The 12,159-nt window shown below is 53.4% G+C and overlaps 1 pseudogene; it reads right to left on the bottom strand.

Annotated features, from left to right (window-relative positions):
• Positions 1-2,846: 2,846 nt before the first annotated feature.
• LOC144786486 (28S ribosomal RNA) lies at positions 2,847-8,030 on the bottom strand (annotated as a pseudogene).
• Positions 8,031-12,159: the final 4,129 nt, after the last annotated feature.

The raw sequence follows: 12,159 nt of genomic DNA, 5'->3' as shown, positions 1-12,159 counted from the left end.
GGTCAGGCGGATGGCGCTGGTGGTGTTCGCAGGGGAGGTGGCGTCTGGCGTAGTCGGGGCGGTTGTGGTGTTGAAGCTGTCGTGGATGTCAGCGATCTTGTGGTTGAAGAAGATGGCTAGTGAGTCGCACAGTTCTTGTGAGGGCGGGATGGCGTTGGCGTTGGCACTGGGGTTGGAGAGTTCCTTTACGATGCTGAAGAGCTCTTTTCTGTTGTGTGCATTGTTGTCCAAGCGGTCTTTGAAGGAGGATCTCTTGGCTAATCTGATGATGTGGTGATGTCTACGGGTGGTGTCCTTGTGGGCTTCGTGGCTGTCCGGTGTGCGTTCGCGGAGCCATATTTTCTCCAGTTTCCGGCATGCGCGTTTGGAGGTCTGGAGCTCGTCGGTGAACCAGGTGGCTCTCTTGCTGGCATAGTTGTTGGAGGGTTTCTTGAGCGGGGCGAGGGTGTTGGCGCAGTCATCAATCCACTGTCTGAGGTTGCGGGCTGCAGCGTCTGGGTTGGTGGGGTCGGTGGGTGGGTTCTGGGCAAGGGTGGTGATCAGCCGGTCTTCGGTGACTTTGCTAAAGCAGCGGCGAGGCAGCTGTTGGGTGCGGTGGTGCATGGTTGGTTTCTTGAAGGTGAAATGAATGCAGCGGTGGTCGGTCCAGTGGTGTTCGGTGGTGTGGTCGAAGGTGACGTGGGTGCCTGTGGAGAAGACGGGGTCCAGCGTGTGTCCGGCAGCGTGGGTGCGTACGGTAATGAGTTGTTTGAGGCCGAGGTTGGTGAGGTTGTCGACCAGGGTGGCGGAGTTGGCGTTGTTGTTGTTCTCGAGGTGGAAGTTCTGGTCCCCGAGGAGGATGTAGTCCGTGGAAGCGAGTGCATGGGTGCTGGAGAGGTCGGCAATGGAGTCGCTGAACTGAGCCCGGGGTCCGGGGGTCTGTAGATGAGTGTTCCTCTGAGGGTGGTGTTGGGGTCGGTGTGGATCCAGAAGTGCAGGTATTCGGCAGTGTGGAGGGTGTCATCTGCATGGGTGGCGACTTTGAGGGTGGACTTGTGGATGATGGCTATTCCTCCTCCGGTTCCGTTGGCGCAATCCCTGCGGCTGATCCTGTAGCTGTCCAGGACGGCTATGGCGATGTCGGGCGCCGAGGAGTCATTCCACCAGGTTTCGGTCAGGAAGGCCACGTCTGGGATGGAGGGGTCGAGCAGATCCGAGAGCTCGACGGCGTGTTTTCGTGTGGAGCGGGTGTTGAGGAGTATGCAGCGGAGGTGGTTCGGTCCAGTTCTTGGACGTTTGGGGGTTCTGTCTCAGGTGAAGCTGCAGGTGCGGCAGGAGAAGGGTCTGTGGGTCCGTTTCGGGGTGGCCTGGAAGCAGGTGTGGTTTCGGCCGGCGTTGAGTGCGTGGAGGCTGCTGGCGTCGTAGTGGAGTTTGGTGTTGTGGCATTCGCGGGGTCCAGGGGTTCTGGCACTGGGCGCGGATGGGCGCAGACGGGCTTGCCTTAGGCACACCTTCGGCGCGCCAGTAGCGCGGGCGTGCAGCTGGCACCATTTGAAGGGGAGGTGGGAGGGAGGAGCAGCTGGGAGGCGGGAGGCCGGAGGCAGGGGACAGCAAATGGGCGTGGGGCGGACCGCAGGGGCAGCAGTGGCGGGAAATTGAGCAGTGGGCAGGGGGGCATGGGAAAACAGCACCTAGAATGAGCAGAGCAGAAGGATGCTGGCACAAGCGCTGGTGGAGCTGCAGCTTGGGGGGAGCGACCTACCTGGTAAGGTCAAGGGTCGCTCTCCTCACCTCACAGTTGGCGCCTTTTGAAGGGGAGCTGGGAGGGAGGAGCAGCTGGGAGGCGGGAGGTGGGAGGCAGGGGACGGCAAATGGGCGTGGGGGGCAGGGCTGCAAGGGCAGCAGCGGCGGAAAATTGAGCAGTTGGCAGGGGGACCAAGGGAAAACAGCGCCCAGGAATGGGCAGAGCAGAAGGATGCTGGCACAAGCGCTGGTGGAGCTGCAGCGGGGGGAGAGACCTACTTGGTAAGGTGAAGGGTTATGGTTATGGAAATATGTTTTCTCAATTCTTTAAAAGTTCTCAATATGTCTCCACACACGTCACATTTATACTTTTCGTTTGGGTATTTCCAATAAGTGATTTTTTTGTGTAGTCATTTTTCTTTGTTATTACATCTTTGCTGACCTTGTACACACTGGGAAGATTTTCAAAGTTTGTTGTACCAATCTCATTCTTGGCTGAGGAGGCCACAAATTCGATGGATTTGCTGTGGTCTACTGTTGTGTCTTCTTCTGCTACGAAGGGTGAACTAGGACCTATATCGTGATCTGAATCGTTGTTGCTTGTTGCACTGTTTGTCAATTCGGTGAGGAGGTTAACGATTTCTGGAAAAGACAGCACCTCCTTACGCTATCTTAACATCAGAGAGTCATTGTTACTCCCACCATTTACCCGCACTTCATTGAATTTCTTCACTTTGACATTCAGAGCACTGGGCAGAAATCACATTGCATCAACACCAGCCTTGGGCCTTCGCAAGGCTTTGTTTTAATTAAACAGTTGGATTTCTTGGTCCGCAATAGTTCTAAGTCAGCTGCTAGGTGCCGGCCTAGGCAGAATGCTGACCCCGCGCTCCCAGGGAGTGGACACGGTGAGAGGCGACCACCACAGCTGGGGTGATCCACAGGAAGGGCCCGGCTCACGTCCAGAATAGTCACCGCCCCGGAGGGAGGCGTCTCATCCAGCCGCGGCACACGCCCAACCCCGCTTCGTGCCCCTGCCCGACCAACCTAGCCCTTAGAGCCAATCCTTATCCCAAAGTTACGGATCTGACTTGCCGACTTCCCTTACCTACATTGTTCCAACATGCCAGAGGCTGATCACCTTGGAGACCTGCTGGCTATATGGGTATGGCCCGGAGTAAGATTTACACCATCTCCCCCGGATTTTCAAGGACTAGCGAGAGCTCACCAGAAGCAGTTGGTACCGCAACGCTTTCCAAGGCTCGGGCCCCTCTCTCGGGGCAAACCCATTCCAGGGTGCTCTGCCCTTTACAAAGAAAAGAGAACTCTCCCCGGGGCTCCCACCGGCTTCTCTGGGATCGTTTGTGTTACCGCACTGGAAGCCGCGAGGGCACCCGTCTCCGCCACTCCGGTGATCTGAACCTGACTTCCTTTTGATCAGCTGAGGGCTTCGAGGTCAACGGAGGCCATCGCCTCCGTCCCTTCAGAACGGCGCTCGCCCATCTCTTAGGACCGACCGACCCATGTTCAACTGCTGTTCAAATGGAACCCTTCTCCACTGCGGCCTTCAAAGTTCTCGTTTGAATATTTGCTACTACCACCAAGATCTGCACCTGCCGTGGCTCCACCCGTGCCCTTGCCCCAGATCTCCGTGTGCACCGCAGCGGCCCTCCTACTTGTCGCGGCTTAGCTCCCGTGGCTCTCAGCGCCAGCGAAGGCCGGGTATGACCCCGACGCTCCAGCGCCGTCCATTTTTAGGGCTAGTTGATTCAGCAGGTGAGTTGTTACACACTACTTAGCGGATTCCAACTTCCATGGCCACCGTCCTGCTGTCTATATCAACCAACACCTTTTCTGGGGTCTGATGAGCGTTAGGCGCCTTAACCCGGCGTTTGGTTCATCCCGCAGCACCAGTTCTGCTTACCAAAAGTAGCCCACTAGGCACTCGCATTCCATGCCCGGCTCCACGCCAGCGAGCCGGGCTTTTTACCCATTTAAAGTTTGAGAATAGGTTAGAAGGTTTCAGCCTCAAGACCTCAAATCATTCGCTTTACCAGATGAAACCAGCGGCTCCGAGCACCAGTTATCCTGAGGAAAACTTTGGAGGGAACCAGCTTCTAGATGGTTCGATTAGTCTTTCTCCCCTATACCCAGGTCGGATGACCGATTTGCACGTCAGAACAGCTACGGTCCTCTGGCTTCGCCCTGCCAGGCATAGTTCACCATCTTTCGGGTCCTATTACGCACGCTCATGTTCCACATTCCTAACTGAGCTGGCGAGATGGGCCGGTGGTGCGCCCACCGCTGAAAGCGCAGCGGGATCTCATCTCAGCCAGTTCGTGCCAGCCCTCACCTTTATTGCAAACACAACAATGATGGACAGAATGTGGATCAATGTCACACATTCACCCCAGTCCAAAGATCTGGGCCCAAATCCATCGTTTTTCCACTCCACACCACCCTGGGTTAGACAATGGCGATATGCAAATCAGCGCTGACCCTGTGCCCCATGGGAACAGTCCAGTCCGAACTACAAAAGCCATGTCCTTCCCAGAACGGAATCAAGCATCCGAGGACCGGCCCGGTTTCGAGGTAACACCTCTCATCAGCCCGGCTAGCTTGACTCCAGTGGTGTGGAGTGCCTGGAACTCACGTCTGAGCATCCCCAGTACACTTAGAGCGGTAATTGCAAACACAACAATGATGGACAGAATGTGGATCAATGTCACACATTCACCCCAGTCCAAAGATCTGGGCCCAAATCCATCGTTTTTCCACTCCACACCACCCTGGGTTAGACAATGGCGATATGCAAATCAGCGCTGACCCTGTGCCCCATGGGAACAGTCCAGTCCGAACTACAAAAGCCATGTCCTTCCCAGAACGGAATAAAGCATCCGAGGACCTGCCCGGTTTCGAGGTAACACCTCTCATCAGCCCGGCTAGCTTGACTCCAGTGGTGTGGAGTGCCTGGGACTCACGTCTGAGCATCCCCAGTACACTTAGAGCGGTAATTGCAAACACAACAATGATGGACAGAATATGGATCAATGTCACACATTCACCCCAGTCCAAAGATCTGGGCCCAAATCCATCGTTTTTCCACTCCACACCACCCTGGGTTAGACAATGGCGATATGCAAATCAGCGCTGACCCTGTGCCCCATGGGAACAGTCCAGTCCGAACTACAAAAGCCATGTCCTTCCCAGAACGGAATCAAGCCTCCGAGGACCGGCCCGGTTTCGAGGTAACACCTCTCATCAGCCCGGCTAGCTTGACTCCAGTGGTGTGGAGTGCCTGGGACTCACGTCTGAGCATCCCCAGTACACTTAGAGCGGTAATTGCAAACACAACAATGATGGACAGAATGTGGATCAATGTCACACATTCAACCCAGTCCAAGGATCTGGGCCCAAATCCATCGTTTTTCCACTCCACACCACCCTGGGTTAGACAATGGCGATATGCAAATCAGCGCTGACCCTGTGCCCCATGGGAACAGTCCAGTCCGAACTACAAAAACCATGTCCTTCCCAGAACGGAATCAAGCATCCGAGGACCGGCCCGGTTTCGAGGTAACACCTCTCATCAGCCCGGCTAGCTTGACTCCAGTGGTGTGGAGTGCCTGGGACTCACATCTGAGCATCCCCAGTACACTTAGAGCGGTAATTGCAAACACAACAATGATGGACAGAATGTGGATCAATGTCACACATTCACCCCAGTCCAAGGATCTGGGCCCAAATCCATCGTTTTTCCACTCCACACCACCCTGGGTTAGACAATGGCAATATGCAAATCAGCGCTGACCCTGTGCCCCATGGGAACAGTCCAGTCCGAACTACAAAAGCCATGTCCTTCCCAGAACGGAATCAAGCATCCGAGGACCGGCCCGGTTTCGAGGTAACACCTCTCATCAGCCCGGCTAGCTTGACTCCAGTGGTGTGGAGTGCCTGGGACTCACGTCTGAGCATCCCCAGTACACTTAGAGCGGTAATTGCAAACACAACAATGATGGACAGAATGTGGATCAATGTCACACATTCACCCCAGTCCATCTGTCCATCACTGTTGTGTCCATCACTGTTGTGTTTGCAATTACCGCTCTAAGTGTACTGGGGATGCTCAGACGTGAGTCCCAGGCACTCCACACCACTGGAGTCAAGCTAGCCGGGCTGATGAGAGGTGTTACCTCGAAACCGGGCCGGTCCTCGGATGCTTGATTCCGTTCTGGGAAGGACATGGCTTTTGTAGTTCGGACTGGACTGTTCCCATGGGGCACAGGGTCAGCGCTGATTTGCATATCGCCATTGTCTAACCCAGGGTGGTGTGGAGTGGAAAAACGATGGATTTGGGCCCAGATCTTTGGACTGGGGTGAATGTGTGACATTGATCCACATTCTGTCCATCACTGTTGTGTTTGCAATTACCGCTCTAAGTGTACTGGGGATGCTCGGACGTGAGTCCCAGGCACTCCACACCACTGGAGTCAAGCTAGCTGGGTTGATGAGAGGTGTTACCTCGAAACCGGGCCGGTCCTCGGATGCTTGATTCCGTTCTGGGAAGGACATGGCTTTTGTAGTTCGGACTGGACTGTTCCCATGGGGCACAGGGTCAGCGCTGATTTGCATATCGCCATTGTCTAACCCAGGGTGGTGTGGAGTGGAAAAACGATGGATTTGGGCCCAGATCTTTGGACTGGGGTGAATGTGTGACATTGATCCACATTCTGTCCATCACTGTTGTGTTTGCAATTACCGCTCTAAGTGTACTGGGGATGCTCAGACGTGAGTCCCAGGCACTCCACACCACTGGAGTCAAGCTAGCCGGGCTGATGAGAGGTGTTACCTCGAAACCGGGCCGGTCCTCGGATGCTTGATTCTGTTCTGGGAAGGACATGGCTTTTGTAGTTCGGACTGGACTGTTCCCATGGGGCACAGCGTCAGCGCTGATTTGCATATCGCCATTGTCTAACCCAGGGTGGTGTGGAGTGGAAAAACGATGGATTTGGGCCCAGATCTTTGGACTGGGGTGAATGTGTGACATTGATCCACATTCTGTCCATCACTGTTGTGTTTGCAATTACCGCTCTAAGTGTACTGGGGATGCTCAGACGTGAGTCCCAGGCACTCCACACCACTGGAGTCAAGCTAGCCGGGCTGATGAGAGGTGTTACCTCGAAACCGGGCCGGTCCTCGGATGCTTGATTCCGTTCTGGGAAGGACATGGCTTTTGTAGTTCGGACTGGACTGTTCCCATGGGGCACAGGGTCAGCGCTGATTTGCATATCGCCATTGTCTAACCCAGGGTGGTGTGGAGTGGAAAAACGATGGATTTGGGCCCAGATCTTTGGACTGGGGTGAATGTGTGACATTGATCCACATTCTGTCCATCACTGTTGTGTTTGCAATTAGCCCTCACCTTTATTGCGCCACAGGGTTTCGCTCAGCCCTCCGACTCACGCACGTTTTAGACTCCTTGGTCCGTGTTTCAAGACGGGTCGGGTGGGTAACCGACATCGCCGCAGACCCCTGGTGCCTGGCGTGGGCCTCCCCACCCGGTGGTGTGACGCAGTCGGGCACACTGAGAACAGTCCACCCCGTTAACATTTGCGCTGGGAGCAGGGGGCCCCGTCCCCCTTCAATCGCCCAGTGCGCCCCGAGGGGCGGCCGAGAACTGTTGCCCTGGGGAGGGCGCAGAGGCAGTCAAATCTACCTTGGACCCATGGATACGGTGAAGCTGCTGCCAGGGGCCTGTAAGACCCTCACCCCGAAACCTTCCCAGCCGACCCGGAGCCGGTCGTTGGGCACCGCCACGGAGGAAATGCGCCCCTTGGGGGCCAGGTAGGGCCCGGGCTACAGTCCTGCGGAGGGGATCTGGAACTCCCGGGCCACAGACCTTCCCGCTGTGTTGAATCCTCCGGGCGGACTGCACTGACCCCACCCATTTACCTCTCAGCAGTTTCACGCCCTCTTGAACTCTCTATTCAAAGTTCTTTTCAACTTTTCCTTACGGTACTTGTTGGCTATCGGCTTGCACCCGTATTTAGCCTTGGATGGAGTTTACCACCCTCTTTGGGCTGCATTCCGAAGCAACCTGACTCTGAGAAGACCCTATCCCGGTGCGCCGGGGGCCGCTACCGGCCTAACGCCATCTGTGGGGTAAGCCTCGATCAGGAGCACCCCTAAAATCCACCTGTGCCCATCATCTGCTCCCCGCAGCGGACCTCAAACCAAGTCGTAGCATCTAGAAGCCCACTTGAGGTTGAGTGCTTAAATGTCAGACGCATTAGTTAAAATTCTTCTGGCACCGTCCGTCAAGTCCACTGTTAATAATAATTCGAACAGAAAGACGAGTCCACATCTTTCTCACAACCAACACCATGCCTACTTGACATCAATTTGTTCTGTGTCAAAGAAAATGCAGCCCAGACCAGTGATCGCACAGGGATCAGCTGTCACATTCACACGTTTTTGATTTAAATTGGAAGACGTTTTACAGCGTGCGGGCTGCTCTCAGTGTAATGTTAATACTTTACTATGTGAAGGGTTAAACAAACATGGCAGAGAAGGCCCGTTTTAGAGAGGTGAGTCACCCGGTCTGGGCTCGACCCCAAGTACACCACGGATGGGATTTTTTGTCTTTGTAAGAGACTCAAACAGGAAATAATATTTAATGGCAATCCGCTATTTAGTCTATCATCTGATTCTTTTTTTTTTAGCCTTTTTTGAGCCCAGGGACACTCCTCTTGCAATGCCATGGGCTGTCCACCCTTCTACAAGTGTTAACTTCATGCTATCGATTAAGTTAGCTCGATAGTTCTGAGGAGTAAAGCCAGCTGAGGGGGCTCTGCTTTTGGGGGCGCTTTCACAGAGGTAGCTCCCATTTGAAGTGCCCGCTGTTCTCTCCCACACATCGCCTGAGCTCACACCTGCTGTCTGGCTGGGCCGCACTGCCTTGCTTCCACACAGCCTCTCTCTTTACTGGGTAATCACAGAGCTGGCTGGCAGCTTATGTAGCAGGGCAAGTGTGAGGGGAACAGAGAGAGTGAACAACGAGGGGAGGGAGGGGAGTCAGAATCTGAAGTCTGCTGTAGGAGGAGAGTATGGAGAGATGTGAGGCCACAATATATTTTGTTTAAAGCCGGCCCAATCATGACAGCATTTTTTAAACAAAATAAATAACACTAATCTATGGCAAACTGAAACATGCAAAAACTCTTCTGCTTGTGACAGCCCATAAGATGAGGCTAGGTCCACAAGTCAGTTTCTCGCTGCTATGGAACACTTATGGGTGACGCACTAGAGCTCATAAGCGCCATTCAAAGTGTAGTGCGGGAAGCAGCCACCTCGAGTCTGCGCAGACTCAATTTCTTTGCTCCCCCTCTGTTTGCAGCCTCTACCCCGCCCTTTCCCATGACGAGTTTGGAAAGTGCGGAGTAACCATATTCGCCACTCCCTGATTGATGTGATGCCCCGGCACTACAGGGCTTCACTGTAAGATGCCCGGGGCTAATTTTTTCCCCCACTGCATCAGGGGGTGGAGACTGGTATGCAAGTCTATGTCTTCACCGAGCTGATGACCTCAGGGCTGTGAGATCGTCGGCCTGGCAAACACTGTAGACTTTGATCACTGTAACATTGTTCAATGCAGTCTAGTGCTTGGGGGGGCGGAGCTAGAAACAGGAACAGGAGGAGCCGGGACCGGCTAGTGGGCAGTTAGAGTAGGGACTGGGATGAAGCAACAAGCAGAGAATAAAGCTCCTTGATAAAGATATATAGTGTCTGTCATCATTCCTATCAAGACACTACAGCTGGCGATGAGGATGGGATGGTGCAGTCAGCCACCCACAGAACCCCAAGGAGAAGCGTCCCTGTCCTAGCAGCATGAAAGAAAAGGAACGCTGTTGAGCCACGTGTGGCTGAAGTAGGTCCGCCGCCCAGAACAAGAGGCCAGCGGTATTTGCCCCTGCTCCGTGATCGGCTGGTCGCGTAGAGTCTCAAGGGAGAAGAGTCATCGAGCGCTGAAAGCTTTTGAAGTGAAACGCCGGTGTGTGCCAAAATTGCTCACCCCCGATGCGTGTAAAATGGCACGCGCTCAGTGAGAAGAAATCGGGAGCCTACCCCGATCCTGCCTGCTGCTCCGGAGACCGAGGAGCGTATGAGGCACGGCTAAAGCCTCGTGGAAGTGCCCCGAAGAAGAGCGCCGGTACGCGCCAAAAGTGAAAGCTCACCCCGATGCGTGAGGAATGGCACGCGAACAAAAGCTCACCCCCGATGCGTGAGGAATAGCACGCAAACAAAGTAACGAAATCGGGAGCCTACCCCGATCTTACCTGGACGCTCCTGGGACCAAAGAGCGTGTGAGTTGTTGATGAAACACTGCTGCCTGCAAACGACCGGCTTCTGGTGAGTGCCGAGTGAATCCCTGTGAGCCTGCAGTTTGAATGAGGCTGAAATCTCGAGAGGAATCAGATTTCCAGGCGAGCGGCCATCTTTGAGTCAGGCAGCCTTGAGAGACATCCCCTGTGTGACCCATGAGCGGCCATCTTGGAGTCAGGCAGAGTTAAATTCAACAAGCATTGATTGAGCCAAGAGGGTTAATGCAACAAGCACTGGCTAATACAAGTGGAGTCACAAACAAGCACAAGTAAATACAACGGTGAATCAGTAATCAAGCACAAGCAAACACAAGAGTGAATTAACAAACAAGCACAAGCAAACTCAAGAGTGAAATAATAAACAAGCACGAGTGAATGCAGAGGGTGAACAAGAAAACAAGCAGTGATAAATGTAAGTGAACAGCAAGGACAATCATTGGCAAGTGCACGGAACCAAGCACTAGCAAAGGCAAATGAGCGAACATTGACAAACATGAAGGAAACAAGCCTTGACAAATGCAAGAAATAAATCAAACAAGCACAAGCGAACACAAGAGTCAACACAGACAAGCACATGCAAATGCAAGTGATGCAAGAAAACAAGGACTGGCTGATGTAAGAAGTGTGATGAAAAGAGCACAAACAGAAGAGTGCAGTCCTGCAGAAGACCCCGAAGAGGGCAGAATCGCTGAAGACCCCAAAGAGGGCAGAAGTGCAGAAGAACCAGAAGAGGGCAGTCCTGCAGAAGACCCCGAAGAGGGCAGAATTGCTGAAGACCCTGAGAAGGGCAGAAGTGCAGAAGACCAGAAGAGGGCAGTCCTGCAGAAGACCCCGAAGCGGGCAGAATTGCTGAAGACCCCGAAGAGGGCAGAAGCGCAGAAGTGCAGAACTGCAGAAGAGAGTACCGGAAGCCAAGAAAATAAATGATCCAGAAGCATGAGGAGATGAATGTCGAGGAAGCCTTCTCTCATCAATGAAGTGATTGGAGGACCCGTACTAGTCCAGAGGAGACGCATGATCGAACAAGATGTCAAATGTGTCAGGCATCATCGCGGAAGAGCCATCAACTACCTGCAGTTAGCACGCAACACCAAAGAAAGCGGGAATTTGCAGAGACACGAGTCACGCATGGTGCAGCTGAATGGTGGCCAGTTGACCTCAGGAGATCCAAGCTTAACTCACTGAAGCATACCGAGACAGTCGTGCCAGGGAAGGACAACATACAATAGTCACCCGGGAGCGGTGAATCTTACCAAAATCAAAGGAAACGACCAAACAAAGACTATCGGCCGAGGAGGGTCGGCAGAAAAAGACAGGAAGCAAAGCGAACAGTCCTGTGACATTGTCATGCCACCACATTCCCCATCATGTTGTTGAGAGAAGAAACACATACATATAACCCCTGCATTGGAGTGCCACCCCCAGTGACACGGACCGGCAACCAGAGTTTGGGTCCCAAATGGAACCGGTGGTTAGAATCACTGGATGCATTTCTTGAGATAACTGGAGAGCGAAGAGATGGCAAACGTCTACTACTACTACTTCAACTGGTGGGTCACGAAGGCCGACGCCTAATCAGAACCTTTTCAGCAAAGGATACAGGGACATATAGAAAACTCAAAAAGACGATACGTGCTCATTTCACCACAAAGGAAGATGTAGATCATGAACGCATTGTCTTCAATGCAGCACGGCGGGAACCAGGGGAATCATTACCAAACTTCATAACGAGGTTACAAAAGTTGGTACGATACTGTCAATTCAATACACTCACAAATGAGGAAGCGATTCGTCTCCGGGCAATTGAGAGCTGTTCAAAAACAGACGCACAGAGCAAGATACTTCAAAGGCAATTCTCGCTAAAGGAAATCATCAGGAGGGCTGAAGCTGGAGAGCGAACCAAAGCGAGAGAATTGTCAAGAGAATTGCATGTCAATGCAAGAGAGGAAGATAAGCGAAAGGAGACATCCCTCATGGCAGAGCATAAAATCCAAGAGGCAACCAAAACCAGAAAGAGGGAGGGCAAAGACAGACTAGAGACAAGACAGCAGGAGAG

The sequence above is a fragment of the Lissotriton helveticus genome, chromosome 10, assembly GCF_964261635.1.
Source record: "Lissotriton helveticus chromosome 10, aLisHel1.1, whole genome shotgun sequence".
NCBI classification, from domain to species: Eukaryota; Metazoa; Chordata; class Amphibia; order Caudata; family Salamandridae; genus Lissotriton; species Lissotriton helveticus.
This window is presented reverse-complemented; position numbering and strand designations above follow the sequence as displayed.